Source organism: Crocuta crocuta, unplaced genomic scaffold, assembly GCF_008692635.1.
Source record: "Crocuta crocuta isolate KB4526 unplaced genomic scaffold, BGI_CrCroc_1.0 scaffold126, whole genome shotgun sequence".
NCBI lineage: Eukaryota > Metazoa > Chordata > Mammalia > Carnivora > Hyaenidae > Crocuta > Crocuta crocuta.
In genome coordinates this window covers 5491274-5497718 of record NW_027531000.1, presented here as the reverse complement: position 1 = coordinate 5497718, position 6445 = coordinate 5491274, and the positions used below count along the sequence as shown (strand labels likewise).

General features: G+C 42.4%; 1 long non-coding RNA gene across 1 annotated transcript; it reads left to right on the top strand.

The window, feature by feature from the left end:
* The first annotated feature begins 585 nt into the window (after window positions 1–585).
* LOC144236965 (uncharacterized) lies at window positions 586–5905 on the top strand. Its single transcript, XR_013336716.1, has 2 exons — window positions 586–772; window positions 2127–5905. It is a non-coding gene; the product is annotated as an uncharacterized LOC144236965 (long non-coding RNA).
* Window positions 5906–6445: the final 540 nt, after the last annotated feature.

Sequence of the window (6445 nt, the reverse complement as noted above, 5' to 3'; positions counted from 1 at the left end):
TCCCCCGCCTCCGCCTCCCCTCTCCCCCGCCTCCCGCCCCGCTCCTCCCCAGATACCGCCGCTCGGAAACTTTGATTCCTTCTCCTTTTCGGCCCTCGGCGAGTCCCCCTCCCCACCTGTTGTGAGCTCCGCTTGGGTCCCCGGAGACTGACGGCGACACACGCGGGCGCCGGGGAGCTCCGCGCCCAGAAACAAAGTCGTACGCCCCCTCCCCAGTGTTGGCTTCGAAACCGCAGCCTGCAGCCTCCCCCTCCCCTTTCCCGCGCAGCTCCCGCCCCTGGGAGAATAAGGACTAAATAAACAGTTGTAACTTCAAACCTTGCGCCTGCGATCGTATCCCTTTCCCACCCCTTCCCCCCCCTCTCCTTTTTTTGTTGTTGCAACTTTGTAAGATCCCGGCGAAGGTGCTGAGACTTTGGCTCGGGCCGACTTCCCGGTCTCGGGATCCTTGCAGGGATTCCCTGAGCCACGTCCTCCCTGTGTCCACCGGCGCTCGGGGGTCCTCCGATCCCGCCGCCTTCTCTCTTCGTCCCCCAGCCTCTTCACTTATCCCACCCCCCTCAGTTTCCCCCCAACCTGAGCCAGGAGGACTTGCTGAGGGTCGCCCCGGTTTCTTGTCGACCGCAGAACCCGAAAGTTTGCAAGAGGAAGAGAGCGCGCGGCGAGCCAGCGGGCGAGGGGCAGCGGCGGCGGCGCCGGGGACCATGGTGCTGCCGGCGCCGCGTCCGCGGGCGTGAAGGCGGCGCCCCCACTCCCTCCCCGGACTCCGCCGGTAAGTCGAGGCGGCCGCGGGCGCCGGGGCGAGGAAGCGGGCGGGGGCAGACGATACCCTAGAGCCTCCCGGGGTCTCTCTGTGCCCCAAGCGCCGGCATGGGCGGTGCGAGCTCAGGGATGAGGCGCCTGGAGCCAGGAATGTGCCCATCCTCAAGCCGGTAGGTGCTTCGAAATACTGGACTTTCTCCTTTTTTCCCCCCTTTCCTAAATCTGAGAATCTGGAGATCAAAGTTTAGCGTGTAGTATGAAGTGCTCCGATAAAATATGGTGACATCTCTCGCCCCCCCTTCTCACCCCACTCCCCTCTTATAACTATTAATTATTTCCAAGTCATTGTGTCCAAATACCCTTGCCGGGCTGATTACAAAGTGTATTGATTTAGTCTGGGCTCATCCTACGCATTCGTTTTAATTCATTTTCCTTTTGCTTGACCAGAAAACCCGAAATGAAACTTATTTCTTCCTCTTCCTAACACCCCGCCTTCCCCCTCTCCCTCCCCACCCCCTCCAGCACCTCATCTGTGAGGCTTGGGCAGAATAATGAAATTAATGTAAACATTTCATTTGGTTGCATTTAAGCGTCTCCAGCCCACTTAGAAGGGGCTCGTGTTGTTCTGTCCGGTCACAGGTATTTTCTAAGTTCGGGTTTCCTTTTTTTTCTTTTTTTTCTTTTTCACTGCTTTTCAAAACAGGAATGCTAGAAGGGTATTCTGTTATCCCTTTTGCAAGGAGTCTATACCTTGAAGCCATCTACACTTTACCTTTGGTTGTCCGTAGGCTTTAGGATTTAGGACTTGCACAATAGCTGAATTGAAAAAACATCAAGGATATTTAAGGGCTNNACTGCTGAAAATATTTTGAAGAATCTCTGCAAAATTTTTACCTTCTATCTCCTTCCCTTCATTTTTCCCATAGTGATAATCAGTTTGGGGGTTGGGGAGGAGATGTCCTAACTAGAATTGGAAGAGAAATGGTAAGAGTTCAGGTGTTTTCTTAGTGGGTTTAGCCTGCATAATTGAGACAGAGGAGTTGGTGTTATTTTTAGTTCCAGAGAGAATGTATCAAATCTTTTTTAGAATTCCACTGGAGTTTTGATTCTCAAAGTGGAAATACCCATCTCTTTGAGTCCAGGAAAAGAAAATTGGGCTTACAGTTTCAGAGATTTGGAATGGGTTTTTTTTTTCCCCTCTCTGACTTTTCTACTCGAAACATCTCCTTATTAAAGAGCATTAAAAATATAAAAAGGAACTCAACTAGTTACCATGCAAAAGATGTCAGCTAAATTCTCACTGAANCATTGTATGAGAGAGAGAAAAAGAAATCAGGGTTTTTTTGTTTTTTTTTTTTGGAAAGTAAAGTAAACAGCCTCCAACTGCTGAACCTTGACAACCCAAATTAAGGAAGCAGGAGAGATCAAACAGACCTGCTGCTGGCTTGTTGTCAGGAGCTCTACATGGAGAACCCTGGACTATTCGATGAAGCAGCAAAGCTATATAGTCACTAATGCAGAAATGGACCATTGCAAATTCTGATCTTTGCTGTGTGAGCTAAGGCTCACTTGGAAGGAAATACAGCATTTGAGTTCTTGATGGATGTGGAGTTGCTAAATAAGTTATTTTTCTAATACAGTCTTGTTGGTGAAGAACACGCATGCACCAAGGTATGAAATGAATATTAAGTCTTCCAGAGGCTGCTTTGCTACCCAGGACTGTGCAGTGGAATTCTTTTTACCAACATCAGACTCGTACACTAGAGTTAGGTAACGTTTTCTCACTTCAAGTTTAGAAGATCTGCCTTGTCAGGAAAGCCAAGGTTTTGAATGTGAGGGTTTAAATCTGATGTGAAGCTCAAAAAAAAAAAAAAAAAAGAAGAAAAAGAAAAAACAGAAAAATCCCTGGTGATGAAGTTTTGTGTCAGCCCACTCTTGGAATTTAAAAAGGCGAGAGGGAGCATTCTCCAGATTAGACATAACCTCTTTTTTTAGATTGACATTCAACATGACCACGTTGCTACTTTTATTCAAGTTCTCTGTAACTTGTCCTTGCTTGTTGTCGAGGAAAATTTAACTGCTTTACATTTTTAAAGGGAGTAGTAACAGCAGTTACTTTAGCATTTTGTTTTTACAAGTTTATCAAAGTATAATGAAAGCAGCATCGACTATTAAAATTAACTGTCTCAAATTAAGGGGCTTATATTGCTGGATTTGTCTGTAAGATTTTGTGTTTACCTTTAAATGCTGGAGTAAAAACTGTAACACTTTTTTTTTTTGCTATAAACTATTCCCCAAATTAAATGTCATTTTTAATTAACTAGAACAAAGTAGGAAATAGGACAAGTAAACACATAAAGAAGAATAAAAATGATTGTCACCTAAGGATTGCGTTTTTAATTAATATGTCGATCACACAGTAAACACTTTGTTTTTTTATGTCAATTTCATAACCTTAGTGCCTAACTTGTTTCAAAGTGTGTGGCTTTCATTGGATATATTTTTTATTGTATAATTAAACAATGGGAGTTAAACATACACATGGATGCTCTTAGGCAATTCTGTGCAATATGTAATGTTTTTTGAGAAGCTGTAAATATTTTCTAGTTAAATCATTTGTACCAACAATAACAAAAGTTAACTGGGTTAATATAGAGCCTAGGTATGGTTTTCTGTTACTGAGTTTTTCCTTGCTTCTCTTAAGACTCTACCCTGGCCCTGTACATTTGTGTTCTGAGGCTCTATTGAAGGATATGTCTGTTTTCAGCAATTGTTTAAATTAACAGAAGAATTGTGATATTTCCTAAACAAATATATTTCTACCGCAGCACGTCCAATGCCAACGTTAAGAGAATGGAGAACAGAACATAGCAGATGTGACAACTTCTTTTGAACCCAGCTTCCCCTTTGCAGCCAATCTTATTGTGCTATTGGTTTAGTTTTCTTGTTTTACTTAAGACTCCAACTTCGTTTTGAAACGTTATCTTGTAAGACTCCGCATCACAAAAAAAGTATGTGTATTCAGCCATGTTAGTTGTTATCCTTCTGATTACATTTCAGCAGGTATGCCAAGAATATTTACAGGGCATTGCAGGAGTTCTGTCTTTTAAAAATAATTTTAGGCACACGTTAATAAAATTTAAATAGATTGCAGGCTGTCAGAAAATAGTATAAATTTTGTTTATGATTCAGTTACTTTAAGGTACTTACATTAAAGAAACTCATTTAACCCCTGACTGAAGAGCATTAAGAGGGGAGGGAAGCCCTCCAAAGAGCTCCCCCTGCCCTTTGCTCTCCTGATAATCTTAAATTACTACAATTTAATTGCAACTTCAAGGCATTGAGCGTGAGCTGTTTCTCTGTGGCTGAGAAAGGGTTTTGAGAGCATAGCTAGATTTGCACAGGTGGTATTTTTGTTTTGCAAAAAAATGTTTTTGCTAAGGGCTTTTTCTTTTCCTTATCTTGTTAGGTGTCATACTTCTTTTATAGAATTCAGTCATAGTGAATGCCATTTTTGCTAAGCCAGCTTTTTTTTTTTTCTATGTTATTTGGACCTCGAGTGTGTAAAGGTCTCAAGCAAGTAGAGGTTTGTTTTCTAAAGAAAATAACCTTATGAGAGGCATCTGCTGAATAGACAGGAGCCAACATATATTTTTACTATTTGCAGGGGATTTTTTTTTTTTTAAACTTCTTCAGTTGATGGTAGTCATCCCACGAGGTGATCAAACACTGCATTTGTGAATCAAGCCAGCCAACCAAGTAAGTTTGCATTTGGGCCCATGTGTTTTCTAAAGGATCTTTCTCGTGACCGGTTACGCCGGTCTGTGGTCCATTGTGTCCTATGTGGGCTATCCAAGGAGCCATCTTAAACCGATTTTTAAAAAGCTGTCTCTTCCATGGTACCCGGATGAACTAGGGTTAGAGGTGCCAAAAGCTAGAACCTTGGCAGGCCACGGGATTTGATGAATCCCCGACATGGGAGAACGTGGCCAAATATGGGATGTCTCATGCATGAAGATTGTCCCCACCCCGGGACCTACATAGTTTATTTCCACGTGCGTGTGACGATGCGGTTAATGGAAATTAAGCAGATTTGGCTTGTGTCGCCGAACCTAAAAATAAGTGTTGTAAGGAATGTTTGGTTTCAAGAAGTGTTTTGGTTTTTCATCCTATAGAGAATGTTCTTACAGTTATGGCTGTAAGGTTGGTATTCTGGAAAGAGGAAGTACAGTGAGGTGAAGTACATGGCAGTCGGGGAAAGACAATTAGACAGTGCTCTTTGTTTCCTTAAGAAATTATTCTTATTAATGACAGCCCGTTTGTACTAAGGCATTTTTCGGGTTGTGTTTAGACGCCAGCTCCCATTTAGGAGAAGGTTGTGCCAGTAGCTGAATCCTTTGCTTTGCGTGGTTTTCCCCAGTCCTGAGATCTATTGAGCAAATCAGCCGTGGATGCCTCTGCAAGGCTTGTTTTTCTTTTTGAAATCCCCTGATGGCAGTTTTTAATGTATGCCCTTCCTTGTGCACAACAGGTGTTTGTTTGGGGGTTATTTTGTGGGATTTCAAGTGAGAAAAACATTTCCTACCTAGCCGGCCCCTGGGAGAGAGCAGTGCCTGAGAGAAAGGCTCCTGGTACCTGAGCTGTGTAGATGGGTTTTTCCTTGGGAGGCTCCATCGGCCGAGCTGTGCCGCGTTCACAAAGTGGGGGAGGGGGGCTCAATTTAGTGCCTTGATATTTGCAATTAAGTTGTAGTAATTCAAGATTACTGGGAAAGTGCAAAGGGCAGTGGGGACTTTTCAGTGGCCTTCTCTTGATGCTTAAAGCTGCCCAGTCATGGGGTTAAATGAGTTTCTTCAATCTGAGTACCTAAAGTAACTAAATCATAAACAAAATTTATATTAGATCCTGACAACTAATAATCTATTTAAATTACATTAAAGTATCTAGGCAAAAATTTAATTAAAGACAGAAGTACTGTCAAGCCCTGTAAATATCTTGACAGGTCTACTCAAATGGAACTGATACCACGAAATATTTACATATGTCTGCTGTGTTCGGGAACATCTCGGCAGTGCCTGTGCGAAGCTAATTGCGCTTTCTTTCCAAATCACATTTTTAATAAAAGTTTTTTTTTTTTTAAGAAGGAACATGAATATATACAAAATTGTGTTCAAGTGTTCTGTGTTCTATATAGTTCTCTCTCCTTAGGAGCCCTCTGATGGGTATATTTCCTCCAACTGCTGCTAATTCAGACAAACGGGGGTCACTGACTAGAAAATTTATGTCATTCTCTTTTATTTCACCAGTTTGTAGATATCAGAGCTTAGTGCACTATGGGACAGTTTACTGAGGGGAAAAAATGGGTATAAGCCTGGCATTATTAGGTTTATGTTTAAATTAATCAAACAGAATAGATTTACTTAGGACAGGACAGAGATTTTCATTCTGGTTTCTGTATTTGGATTTGGATTTGTTGATTAGTTGTAAGTCAGGTGGACGTCTACCTATTGCTAGGTTACCTGATTTTAGCTAATACAGCGATCAGCTTTATTTACTAGGACAATGAATAATATTTCTAGCAACAGACTAAAAAACTGAAATCCTGAGGTTTATTTTTCTCCACTTCCAGCTCTGCATTTGGGTCATAATGTGAGTTTTCTCTGCTCTAGGTTTCCTGCCTGTG